The following is a 14817-nucleotide window of genomic DNA, read 5'->3' on the forward strand; positions in this document are numbered from 1 at the left end:
AGAGTAAAAGAATATAGACAAGTAAACCACACGACCTAAGCACTCGATGCAAGCAATCGAGTACAGGATCGAGTGGGGTGATCGAGTATGCAAGTGAACTATGAACAGCTCGAGGTATTACTCGATGCAGGTTATCGTGTACCTGATCGGGTAAGTGGTCGAGTAAGTAAGGAAAATGCAAGGAATGAAATACGAAAGTTCCTAAGAATGGGGGTAATCGAATCCTAAGTGTTCTAGACCGATGCGGATGCCTTACATGCCTCAAGCAATTATTTCCTAGACAATGAACCTCTAAAACCTTGTCACCACACTGTCGCACTAGTAACAATCAACCCTGAACATACTACCACACTGTCGCACTAGCAATATGAACAAGCAGGCATTAAGAACAATTCATTTTTGTCAGTATACTTAGACTTATCTGATTTTGTCACTCAAAGTTAAGTATACCTCTAACATTGACCTAATCAAACATTTTATCTACTCCTTTCGGCCTGTAGTATTGTAAACGCCCTAGATCTAGTCTCAACTTGTCGGTCTGTTGACCGCATTAAGAACATCAACCTAGAAGGAAATTTATCTATCATAACAATCAACTATGGCATCCTAACCGATCAAGAACACCTAATCATCTATCCCATCCCTAGAAACTTTGCTACACTACTCGGACATAGAAACGAATGATAAAGCCATAAAAATAAACGAAAATGACATTATTTAAAAGATAGAGTAGAGTAGAAAAGAGTAGGGATAAAAGATCTATGAAAAACTACAAATTAAAAGTACAAAAACAAGAAAAAATGTTGAGTCGCTCAGTTCTCTCACAGAAGCTCTCGCTCTCTGGTTTGAGGGTCTGCGGCGTGCTCGTTTGCGAGCTAGGGAAAGAGGGGGTTTATATATGGAAACCCATTTGACCTAGCTTCCCAGACCTGCCCGATGGTCTACTCGATGGGGTACACGAGGCTTGAGTCGGGTAACTCCTCGGGTGGATCTTCGGGTTGCTCTTCGCGCTCTTGGATCCTCTTCGATCGTGTTGGGGTTCGGACTTGTTCTTGTAGCTCGATGGCTCCTTCGGGTACATGCTCGAGTTGTCCTTGTTTTTCCCCATTTTTGGCTCTTTAGCACCTGTTTTCATCCAATATATGCAAATGCAGAAATGCAACACCCTAAATGCTCTAAAACTTGATTCCTACAGTAAATGGTCTAAAAATGCTAAGTTAGAGGTATGAACAATGCAAAATATGGACAAAAAAGGATGCTAAAAACATGTAAATTAGAGTGTTATCAATCATCAATATGAATCCACTTGTGATCATCGCAAGTGTGTTTGATCCAAGGAACAAGATGCAATTTTTTGGTCTCTGCTTTGATAAGCTCTATGGAAAGGACAGTATAGAGAGCAATCATCTAAGAAGTTCAATTTGGAAAGTGATGAAGAATTTGTATGAAGAGTATGTGCAGCGATTCAGTCCCCATTCTCAAGCTGAAAGTACAGGAACTCGAAGTGAGAATGTGCCTGAAACAACTCTCCTTTTCGAGGATGATCATGATGACTTGGAGAGCAGAGATTCTTTGTATAAAGAGATGGAAACAGAGACAGTAAATGAAGAAGTTACAAGTGAGCTTGACATTTACTTGATGGAGAATCGTGTGCCAAGAAAGAAAAATCCTTTGGGTATGGATTTTGATGTCTTATCATGATGGAGACGCAATAGTCATAAGTTCCCAACATTGTCAGAACTTGTAAAAGATGTGCTTGCCATTCAAGTGTCGTCTGTGGCTTCAGAGTCGGCATTCAGTACAAGTGGAAGGATTTTGGATCCTTTCCGGAGTTGTCTATCTCCTCACATGGTTGAAGCTCTCATATGTACTCAAAAATGGCTGAGAAATACCATTCAGGTAGAGAAGCTTGGAAGTTTGGTTCAAATGTTAGACGAACTGGATTTTCATGAGTCTTTGGGTAAGCAAGTTTGATGTTTGTCAATCTTTCTTATGACATACAATTTATGGCTGACATCTTTTATCTTTAATTGCAGTAACTAAGACGGTGGACGATGTTGATGGTGGATGTTGATGGAGCTATGGAGAAGTCATAATCACCAAACTTCTCTTTTACTTAGTCTCTAACTCTCTATTCTCTATTCTAAGATCAAATGGTGGATTATGACTTCGTTTGTTTTTTGTTTTGAATATTTTGCTTTTGATTCAGTTTTTTGGATTTGGATAATGATGAACTTATGATGACTTGTTTGAGTAGAATGGATATGATTTCAGTTGCATTTAGGTAATGAAAGCATGAATTAGGCAGCATAAGTGATGAAAATACAGGTTTTTCGGTTCAGTTCAGTGGGTTTTCCAAAATTCAAATTACCTGAAACCCGAACCAAACCAAACCGAACCGAAATGAATTTCGGATTACTTTGAACATTTTTCTAGATAACCGAATAACCGAAAAACCAAGAAAACCGACCCGACCCGACCCGAATACCCAAACTCGCAGGGCTAGTTGAAGGTATAATTACAAGGAGTCACACATTTACTAAGGGACGCCTTAGAGGTGAATCTGTGTGTAAGAGGATTGTTAGGTCAACAGGTTGTGTCAAAGATTCAGATGAGTAAGAAGATTGACCAGGCAATTTATGTTGAAGTGGTAAGATTTGAGAGGTGTTGGGTGAATGGTTAAGTCTCAGGAATGGATCAGGTTGTCAGAGATTTGAAAGGACTATAATCTAGGTAGGTTTACAGAAAAAATGAGAATGTAGAGAGTAGCAAGAGTAGAAGTTGCAGTCAGTGAGATTTTATTTGTCAAGGTGGAGTTTGCTCTTCAAGATGACTTAAAATCTCTAGAAGACTTATGTAGATGTTGCAGGACTGTGCAAGGGTTTGCAAGTAAGTGTAAGAATTAACAGGTCTGGCTCAAGGCGACTAGAGGTTGTGTTTCTGCATTGAAGAGGGAATCAGAACCTGAAAAGTTTTTTTGTTCGCCTGTTTGCATCTACAGAGATGATCTGGTGGATGAATCTTCTAAAGGTATCACTTGCAAGAAGTTTAAGTGTTTTGTTGACACTTAATGAGGTAGCATGTGAGTATAAGGGGAAGATTTTCAAGTAGGTCTCTAGTGGTCAAAGATGCAGGTTATGATAGACAAGGCTAGTTGAAGACTAGTGGGTCTAGTAGCATCATTAAGTTTCTCAGGAAATTCACTTACATGGAGGTTAAGTGAGGATTCATCAATGGTGAAGACATGTGAAGTTGGTATTGATGAATAGTGAGAAAATGTATGATGCTGGTATCAAGTTTTTTCTTGGTAAGGTCTGCAAAAGAGAAGAACTATTACAGTGTTATGTTAACAGTAGGTGTGGCTTCAAGGATTCTAGAGGGAAGCACTAAAGGTTGTTACAAGAAGACTAGCAGAGGTTTTGAAGCTGTTGGTCGTACATCTGTTTTAACATGAGGTTGAACAGGAGGTTGTACTGCCAGATCGTACAAGTTGGGTTCAAGAGTCAGTTGGTTAAACAGATGGGATGTAAACTCAATCTCAAGAGTAGTGCATTGGGTTGAGATTGTTTTACAGGATGAATCAGGTACTTTTTCAGCTTTGAAGCATGTATGATTCATGTGTTCTGCATGGGATTCAAGAGAGTTTGGTTCAAGCTTAGTGCACATGAGGGGAATCAAAGGTCGACCAAGTGAATCAGGTAGCAAATGAATATAGATGATATACAATCATGATAACAAGTCTGTGGTACTTATCGGAAGCCATGGAAAAGGTTGTGATGGTTTGTGTTGAGAGGTTGATATCTCAGGCTTTACTTTTCTAAAGGGTCAAGACTAAAGTTCTACAAGCAAGTCAGGTGTTACCTGTGGGTAAGTCATAAGTTTTGGTTCTAGGTGGAACTGTTGTGAGGAACAGAGGAATCAAGTAAAGGTCTTCATAAGTGTTTCTAAAACCAGGAGAAACAAGGTTGAAGAAGATGATTTGTGTAAGGAGTTACACGAACATGTTGGGATAGCAGAAGAGCATCGTAAGGTAATCAGAGAAGCTGTCAAGAACAAGGTGAAGCTGTATTGCTTCGCAGACTGAAATTTCTGAAAGTTTGAACAGAGGGACAATCATAAGATAGTCTAAGGACTCGATAGGTGCTGGGAATTTTAGAGCAATGTCAGATGACGACATTGGAGGACACAAAAGAACAGTCAATGTTGGTTGTGTTCTGTACTGATTACCAAAAATCAAGGTTGTAAGAGTTTCTTCAGTTGTCGGGTTCAGTGGTCGGAGTTTGTCGGCAAGTGGAATTACAGTCATCGGGAGAAGGAAGCTTGAGGTAAAGTCGCGAATCTCTTGGAGTTTCTGAAGATGAAGTTGAAAATCCCTAAGGTGGACGAAGATAGAGATCATTGGAAGTTGCAGATTCTTTAGGAGAAGAAAAGTTTTGTTTTTTCTTCTCAAGAGAGAATTAACACTACAAGAAAACACGTCTTTTGCGATGGACGAATATATCGCGAATCCCTCGCAAATCGACAAAAGCGAGATATTTGCGAGGAAAGTCCGTTCCTTGCAAATCGCGTCTCGCAAATCGGTCAACGTTGCAATTCCCTCGCAACTTTTGCGAGGAAACGTTGTCCCTCGCAAATCCCACGCATTTTGCGAGGAACTATTTTTCTAGCAATATCCTAGCAATTGTGTATCTAGTAAATCCCTCGCAAATTTGCGATGCTTTTGCAATTAATATTTCCGTCGCAAATTATAATAACGGTGAAAAAAAAAATTAGAATTTTCATTTTGTAAGCTTAATTAAATTAAACCTGTAATTAAAATTAAACCTGTAATTATAATTAAACCTTGTACTTAAGCAAATTAAAGTTGTAATTAGAAGTACTAAATTTACAATAGCAAAACATAATAACCGATTTTGTTCTACACAAAAAATAGATGAGAGTTCATCAGTGTTACACTAAGTTTTACAAAACAAGTTCATCAGTGTTTACTGTCCGGTGGTTCCATCTCCGGTGGCATGTCTGGCCGGTGAATCCTCTCGGCGAAATCTAGCAGCAAACTCTGGATCTTTAGATGCAAGATAATCAAAGTATGCATCATAACTATGCATCTTCTCTGAATTTTCTTGCATCTTCAGATCATTTTGTTGCATCCTCAGCTCATTTTCTTGCATCCTCACTGCATTTTCTTGCATCGTCTGTGCATTGGCCTGTAGTTGAGTTGCCTGAGTTGCAAGAACAGCTTCGGCAGCAGCAAGCTTCGCAGCTAGAACAAGTGGATCTTCAGAAGGAGGAGGCGGTTGAACAATCTGAGCTGAAGATGCTTCTGCTTGCATGTTACCAACACCATATATCCGGTTCTTTTTCTTCGGAGCAACCTGCCAACAAAACATATACACACCATAAGTGTTTACACAAACATAAACATATACACACATAAGTGTTTACACAAACACAAACACAAATACAAACATTAACATAAACAATGAAGCATGTTTTACCTCGGTATAAATTTGGTTCTTCACAATTAGTGATAACCCACCAGAAGCACTACTCTCCATGTTATCCGCTGATATTAGCTCAGACTCAGCTTCAGCTATCTTTGACGACACTTCATTGAACACCTTCTCAGACAGTCCATCAACAAACGACCCATCAGGTTTCCTATGAGTGTCTTCTAGTACTCGCAGAAAATCAGGTAGTGGCTCACCAGTACTCTCAGACTAAAAACAGAGAATTGAAACAACTATATTAGTATATTGTAGATATGATATGAATAATGAACTTGTGTTAAACAGAGATACTTACAAGCTTTCGTGCTCGGGCTTTAAAAGAGGTCTGACCAGAACGGTGCTTATGTATTCCGGTGCCATTAGGATCACTATAGCGAGCATTACGGCCATTGATACTCTTTGCTTCTGATTTTGGTTCACACCAAAACTTGACCAAGCCATCCCATACGGTAGGATCAAGCCACCGCGGCATTGCATCATTACCTTTCTTCTTCCACTTACCCTTCCACCGAGACACTTGATCACACATCCGGGTCTTCAACTTCTTTTCAAACTCAGCTCTAACTCTTCCATTGATGGACGCATCCCAGTTATATGTTTGCTTGTAAAGACATAACACGAATCAGAATCAGAATCATAACAAGAATCAAATGATAAACAAACAAAATCTGTAATTTATACACATCAACAATCTGTAACTTACCGCAAAAGTTTTAAACCACCGGTTTACAACCGGACCTGGTGTTTGGGTCCAATTGGCATGAGCTGATTTGAAATCTCTTTCAAAAATGGCCCGGATAGTAGCAGCAACCGAAGAATCCTGGTCAAACCTACAAAACATAAGATAAAAGGAATGAGGATCATTGAAAATACAAAACACAAAGATAAACTATAGGTTAGATACATATACATATAATCACCAAAGAGTATTTGGAGGTCGCTTAGGATCTAGTTTTGGTAAGCCAGCACGCCCGGGACATGCAAGTAACTGTTCCAAAGTGAAAAAAGTTTGGGACACAGAAATACTGTTCATACGCGAAGTTGATTGCTGAGGAGGATTCTCATCATGCATCGCCGGAGAGCTTCCATGAGGATTATCAGCATGCATCGCCGGTGATGTACCTTGGGAAGATGCGGGAGAAGGTAACCTTTGGGAAGGAGCAGAAGCTGAATGTGTCCTTCGAGAAGAGACTGGAGGACTTAACCTTGAGAAGCAATGAAGTTTCTGTAAACGTTTTGGTTTACAGAAACGTTTTGGTCTCGAGAAGACATCTAAAAGCAGGAAAAAAAACTGAATAGAAACACAAAAATTGAATCCCCAATTTCGAAAACCTAAAATCGAATTAAAAACCCCAAATTAAATCATAACCCTAAACCCTAAATTGAATCCCCAATTTTGATACCCTAAAATCGAATTAAAAACCTAATCGAATCATAACCCTAAACCCCAAATTGAATCCCCAATTTTGAAACCCTAAAATCGAATTAAAAACCTAATCGAAAAATAACCCTAAACCCCAAATTGAATCCCCAATTTTGAAACCCTAATTTAGAAGGGGAGAGGAGGAGACTTACCGGCAAAGAGAGAAGAGATCGAGTTGGAGATTAACCGGACAAGAGTTTCAGAGGACAAGAGAGAAGAGTAGGAGTAGGGTTCGAGAAGGGTTAACCGGGACTGAGAGAAGAGGAGGAGACTCACCGGAAAAGACAGAAGAGATCGGAGAAGAGAGAAGAAATCGGAGAAGAAATCGGATTAGGGAACTAGGGTTTTTCTTTTGGCTGCGGATTAGTCGAGGTTTGAACGAAGCTCAAACTAGGTTTTCTAGTTATATAGAAAAATACAGCGTCGCAAATCTCTCGCAAATATTGTTATGGATTAGCTATGANGTTTTGGTTTACAGAAACGTTTTGGTCTCGAGAAGACATCTAAAAGCAGGAAAAAAAACTGAATAGAAACACAAAAATTGAATCCCCAATTTCGAAAACCTAAAATCGAATTAAAAACCCCAAATTAAATCATAACCCTAAACCCTAAATTGAATCCCCAATTTTGATACCCTAAAATCGAATTAAAAACCTAATCGAATCATAACCCTAAACCCCAAATTGAATCCCCAATTTTGAAACCCTAAAATCGAATTAAAAACCTAATCGAAAAATAACCCTAAACCCCAAATTGAATCCCCAATTTTGAAACCCTAATTTAGAAGGGGAGAGGAGGAGACTTACCGGCAAAGAGAGAAGAGATCGAGTTGGAGATTAACCGGACAAGAGTTTCAGAGGACAAGAGAGAAGAGTAGGAGTAGGGTTCGAGAAGGGTTAACCGGGACTGAGAGAAGAGGAGGAGACTCACCGGAAAAGACAGAAGAGATCGGAGAAGAGAGAAGAAATCGGAGAAGAAATCGGATTAGGGAACTAGGGTTTTTCTTTTGGCTGCGGATTAGTCGAGGTTTGAACGAAGCTCAAACTAGGTTTTCTAGTTATATAGAAAAATACAGCGTCGCAAATCTCTCGCAAATATTGTTATGGATTAGCTATGACCCCTCGCAAATCCCTAGCAAGCATATAAAAATATGTAATTAATATTTCCAGACATTGCGAGAGAATTGCGAGGGTTTAGGTTTAGGGTTTAGCTAGGGACCGTAGCAAATCCCTCGCAAAGTATTTAGGGTTTAGGTTTAGAAATTGTTTTTTGTGCCCTATCTTTGATTATAAATCCTGGATTCATCTTTTTAATCATTAATAGTAATGAAATTAGTCTTTACGATTTAGGTTCAAGGGTTTAAAGTTGTACAATTGCGATGGAATTGCTATGATCTGAGTGTTTTGCGATGGATTTGCGACCAGTTTGCTATGAAGCTAGCAAATCAATCGCAAATTTGTCACAAAACCTGAATAACTAATTTATAAAAACTATCAAAATAATTTAAAATAATTAGTCAAATAAACTTTCAAGTATATTATAAGGTCCAATGGCCTCATCATACTCTTTTCTATCATAAAAATTTCCAAAATTGTCTAATTTTGCATCTTCCTCTAATCATTAACTATCTTCTACACTATATCATACATATGTTCATTACATTGAGACAAATATTTGACAAATATTCCAACATTGTCCAATTCTCTAACAATTTTGTGTTGCACTGCCCTATCTTTGATTATAAGTCTTGAATTCATCTTTTTAATCATTAATAGTATTGTAATTAGTCTTTAGGGTTTAGGGTTTAGGGTTTAGGGGTTAGGGTTTAAAGTTGTCATTTGCAAGAGAATTGCTATGATTTGAGTAATTTGCAATGGATTTGCGACTAATTTGCTTTATATATAGCAAATCCGTCGCAAGCTTGTCGCAAATCTTGAATATCTTAATTATAAAAACCATCAGAATAATTTATTTCAGAATAATTCACCTTATGAACACATTGAAATATATTTCAGAATAATTATATTAAGTTTTGTAATATTTATATATAAAAAAAATTCTTAATTTTGCAATGGATTTGCTATGGCTTTCGTAAATCACTCGCATGTCCATAGCAATTTTGCTATGGATAATGTTTTCGCAAATGCGTCGCAATTTTGCGATTTATTTGCGAGGAAGGTGACTTTCCCTGCGAATTTGTCGTAAATGCCTCGCAAATGAGCAGCGAATTTGCGACGATTGGCTTCCTCGCAATTTTGCGAGGGCATTGCTAGGGATTTTTTGTTTCTTGTATTTTCCTCGCAAATCCACCGCAAATTTGCGAGAGCTGTTGTCCGTCGCAACAGTTCCTTGCAAAACGCGTGTTTTCTTGTAGTGTAACACAAAGGGGATTTTGTGAGTTGGACCAAATGAAGCAAAAGGTGGAGTTTGTTGTAAATGATTGCTTTATATGGGCTTATTTGGTCTGAACCATGAACTAGGCTCATATTGGTGTGTAGCCCATACAGGATCCGAGTTGTGTAGTCTGCAAGAGTAAATCGACATAAGCTCTAGGGTTTCACTATAAAAGGGAAACTAGGGTTGAAGAAACAGGCATGCTGTAGAAAGCACAAAGACGCAATAAAGAAGCTGATGGTATATTGGTGCAAGGCGCTATGCAGGGCAGATGCAGAGACGCAGAGTTCAGTGCAGAGAACATGTGGAGGGTGTCATACATGGAGCTTGAAGCTGTGTGCAGAACCATGATAAAGGAGCAGAAGCTTGGCTGGGGTCGAAGGGCTGAGAGCCGGACATAACCTTGTCTAGGTTTAAAGTGTCTTCAGGACACACTGATGAGAGATGAAGGTAGAGCTGCTTCTTTGGGGTTCTGGAGGTGTTTCAAGGTTATACATGGAGGGGAGAGCTGAACCAGAGACAGAGAGAGGAGAAGAAGAAAAGCTAGATCTATTATGTGTTTTCTTCTTCAGGTTCTTTGTATTTGTTAGCTCTCTAAGCTTGTATATGAAACTCTAGTGTAAACCATGGTTGATTGATAGTGGATGTTTGTGGGAGAAGGTTCCCACACGAGATGTACCCTCTGCATGAGGGGAACTTGTTAAATCTATGTGTTATGTTTATGTTATGCAAACTGATATGTGAAGTAGACGAGGAGTAGGGGCAGAGTCGCGGTATGTGGTTCACTATAGAGGTGAATCGCTGTCTGCGATTCTCAACACAAACCAATTAATCTCAAACGTTAGTATCTTCGACAGCATGTGTTCTCGAATACATTTTGTTAAGTATCCACCCATGTAAGTTAAGCTATAATGTTGACAGATATTCATCAAGAATGAGAATACAGCTAAACCGACAAATAACAACACAAAGAACCTTGTTTGCTCCTTGATCTGCTCATGACTCGTTAGAAAAAACATTGAAATCGATGATCCAGTAGAATGTGAGGAAATCGGTTGTAGAACCCCTTTTAGAGCTGCACTTAAGCAACCATATAATGCATGTTTCAACTCTGGCCTATTCATTTCCATCAATCTTTTAAATGAAGGCACAACCTGTTGATTATCATGAGGAATCGAACACGAAAGATTTGTAACAATGCATGAACTAGATTTATGTTGATTATTCTTAAAATCTTTGCTCAAAGTCAAGACATGGCCCTTTTCTCCACTTACATTAATGTTAACATCTGACTCTTCAGTCTCCGTATGTTGTAAGCGGACTAGAGAAGTGTATTGACCATTTGTAACACACCGACCGCCACCTCTTAGTGGGCCCCATGTCCAATCCCAATCCATGGGCCCACCTTCCCTTAATGGGCCTCACGTCCTCTCACTAGGCCCATGAGCCCATCCATATCCGACGGTCGGTTTGCTACCTCCGGGAGGCTTTAAATACTTGTTACCGTCCCTACAAATCACCACATGATCTTTCCCTGTGTTTTGTCCTCACTCGCACAGTTCCGACAGTCACTTCCCGGAAGGTCACCCATCCTGAGACTACTCCTGCTCAAGCACGCTTAACTCTGGAGTCCTCTCAGGACCCTTGAACAAAAAGATAAGTGCACTTTGGTGATATAGGTGGCCAAATCAATTCTTTTAAACCTCTCCGCAAGTCTTTGAAACCGGGATTTCATAATTCACCCCCACTAACAGATCGCAACGTCCTCGTTACGCACCAAGACCATCACCCCCAATGGTGTGAGCCCACTCGACTCCACACTCATCTAGGTTTGGCTCTGATACCACTTGTAACACCCCGACCGCCACCTGTTAGTGGGTCCCATGTCCAATCCCAGTCCATGGGCCCATCTTTCTTAATGGACCTCACGTCCTCTCACTAGGCCCGTGAGCCCATCCATATCCGACGGTCGGTTTGCTACGTCTGGGAGGCTTTAAAGACTTGTTACCGTCCCTAAAAATCACCATATGATCTTTCCCTGTGTTTTGTCCTCACTCGCACAGTTTCGACAGTCACTTCCCAGAAGGTCACCCATCCTGAGACTACTCCAGCTCATGCACGCTTAACTCTGGAGTTCTCTCAGGAACCTTGACCGAAAAGATAAGTTCACTTTGGTAATATAGGTGGCCAAATCAATTCTTTTAAACATCTCCGTAAGTCTCTGAAACCGGGGTGTCACACCATCTATCTTCTCTAGCAGCTATTTGTGTGATCCAGTTTCAACAATATGACCATTATGGATAACACATATAACATCTGCATTACGATTGGTAGAGATGCGGTGGGCAATAGCGATAGTAGTACGGCCAATAGAGGCATTTTCTAAAGATTCTTGAACTATCCTTCTAGATTCGGATTCCAAAGCGCTGGTTGCCTCGTCTAGAAGGAGAATTATTGGTGATTTAATTATCGCTCGTGCAATTGCGATCCTTTGCTTCTGGCCTCCTGACATTTGCATTCCTCTCTCTCCAACCTTTTTTGGTTAAAAAGAAAACATACGTTTTAATATCATTTTTTCTAAAAAATAAACTATAATCAGTTTTGTCTTATATTGGCAATATTACCTGAGTTTTGTAACCAAGAGGGAACTGAGAAATAAAAGTGTGAGCATTTGAGGCCTTGGCAGTTTCTACTGACTACTGCCTCATCCATGGATGCGTCTTCTTTACCAAATAATATATTTTCCTCTATTGATGTGGCGAAGAGTGTTGGTTCTTGGCTAGCCAGACCCATTTGCGATCTTAACCACTTCACTTGCAACTTATTAATTGACACACCATCAATGAGAATCTCTCCTGCAACCGGGTCGTAAACCTCTGTAAAAGCGATATCATAGTCGATTTTCCTGATCCACTTCCGCCTACAAAAGCTACCGTTTTTCCAGGTGGAATTTTCAGACATAAATTATTTAAGATAGGGGTTTTGGGTCTAGACTGATAGGTGAACTTCACATGATTGAATTCAACTTCTCCTTTGACTCTCTCCAGAATCTGACCTTCCAATTTTTCTGAATCTATGTCAGGTACTCTTTTTATCACTTCTAAAGTCCCTTCTGTAAGATACTAGTTTCAAAGACTTGCAAATTGCATCAGAATGATCTGGTTCTCATTAGCTCTAATGCGGTTTATAATGATACAAAGAAAACTGAAACAGAACCTAAAAGAGAGGACACGACGCAACTAGCTCAACTAGTTCCACTTACAACGGGAATATAGCAAAACAACTTTGACACATTCTAACCAGAAGAATAGGTCTCTTATTGACTTAAACTTACTCAACAAACCCTCCCTTGAACTAAACTCACTAAGAGTTTCAGTTCACAATACGCATCCCAAACGCCTCTCTGATCCACTGAAACGATGCAAGCTTCAACGGCTTCGTCATTATGTCCGCCAACTGCTCCTCTGTGTCGCAATGAACCAGCTTAACAACACCTTCCTTGGTTAACTCTCTGAGAAAGTGATATCGAACCCTTATATGCTTAGCCTTCCCGTGCATAGCTGCATTTTTGGACAACTTGATTGCAGATGTGTTATCACAGAACATAATCATCTCACCATCTTGTTTGTGACCAATCTCTCTTAATATTCTTCTCATCCAAATAGCTTGACAAGCACACCCAGCTGCAGCAACATACTCTGCTTCAGTCGATGACGTAGTCACAATAGGCTGTTTCTTTGAGGACCATGCTACAGCTCCTCCACTCATCAAGAAGACATAACCTGAAGTGCTTCTGCTGTCATCCTTATCCCCCGCATAATCACTGTCAGTGTAGCCTATGAGTTCACTGTGACCTTCACGTCTGTACAATATCCCATAGCCCAACGTTCCTCTCAAGTACCGCATGATTCTTTTTGTAGTGGCAAAATGCAGCTCAGTAGGATTTGACATAAAACGGCTTATAAGACTTACCACAAACATCAGATCGGGTCGTGTTGCAGTGAGATACATTAAGCTTCCCACCATTTGCTTATACCTCGTTGATTCGACCTTCACACCAGCTTCATCCCGACCAACCTTCTGTCCAGGAACTATTGGATTACAAACTGGATTCCAATTTTGCATACCAAATCTCTCGATCAGCTCAGCAGCATACTTTCTTTGATAGATAAAAATGCCATCAGTCTTCTGGATCACTTCAATACCAAGAAAGTATCTCATCTTTCCCAGATCAGTCATGTCAAACTCATCTTTCATGGAATGCTTGAACTCTTTCAACAGATCCTCATCATCACTAGTGAACAAAAGATCATCAACATAAATGCTCACAATCAATGTTTTACCTCCCTTTCGTTTGGTGAACAATGTTTGTTCACTAGAGCTGCTCACAAAACCCTCCTTGACAAAATAAGTTTCAATGCGACTGAACCAGGCTCTTGGTGCTTGTTTCAGTCCATAGAGAGCTTTATGCAGCTTGTAGACCATATGCTCCTTTCCTGAGACTTCATAGCCTTGAGGTTGCTCCACAAATACGTCTTCTTGCAGCTCACCATGGAGAAAAGCGGATTTGACATCTAATTGATAGATTCCCCATCCTCTTTGAGCTGCTAAAGCAATGATCATCCTCAAAGTATCCAACCGAGCCACTGGTGCAAAAACCTCTATGTAGTCTACACCGTACTCTTGAGCATACCCTTTTACAACCAGTCGAGCTTTAAACTTATCCACCTCTCCTAGCTCATTGAGTTTAGTCTTGTAGATCCACTTAACCCCAATAGCTTTAGCTCCATCAGGAAGCGAAGTCAATGACCAGGTCTGGTTTTTCTCAATGGACTGTATCTCTGCATCCATTTCTATCCTCCATTTCTGATCTTGTGCAGCTTCTTGAAAATTGGTAGGATCTGTAATCACCATGAACACCAAGTGCTCAACTGTTGTCATGTTTGCTTCTTCTTCAGAATCTGACAACTCCTCTCCTGATGTATAATCGGCAGCCCAGACTGGTGGTTTTCTTGCTCTCCCCCCCATTGTTGTATCGCTTTGAGTCGCATTTGGTGCAGGAACAGGAACAGTATGAACTCCTTCGTCCTCTGCTTCTTCTTCCTCTGCTTCTTCTTCTTCTTCTGCAGTTTCAGTGTCTTCGTATTCCTCTTCCCACTCAAGCTCTGTATTCTGTTCACTTGAGTACCCAACAGCTTCCCAATTCCACTTCTTATCCTCCTCAAATATCACATTTCTGCTGATGTAAATCTTTCTCTCCATAGGATCAAACATTTTCCAGGCCTTGGATTCACTACTAAAGCCTAACAGAACACACTTTATGCTTTTGTCATCAAGTTTAGTTCTGTTGACATCAGACACATGAACATACCCGATACATCCAAATATTCTGAAATGCTCAACTGATGGTTTCCTGCCACTCCATGCCTCCTCCGGAGTCATGTCTTGAACAATCACCGTAGGAGATCTGTTGAGAACGTGATTCACCCA

The 14817-nt window shown here is 40.1% G+C and overlaps 1 pseudogene; it reads right to left on the reverse strand.

The window, feature by feature from the left end:
• LOC104715091 overlaps positions 1-14817 on the reverse strand; it is a 45509-nt pseudogene that overhangs the window by 20500 nt on the left and 10192 nt on the right.

The sequence above is a fragment of the Camelina sativa genome, chromosome 9 (assembly GCF_000633955.1).
Source record: "Camelina sativa cultivar DH55 chromosome 9, Cs, whole genome shotgun sequence".
NCBI classification, from domain to species: Eukaryota; Viridiplantae; Streptophyta; class Magnoliopsida; order Brassicales; family Brassicaceae; genus Camelina; species Camelina sativa.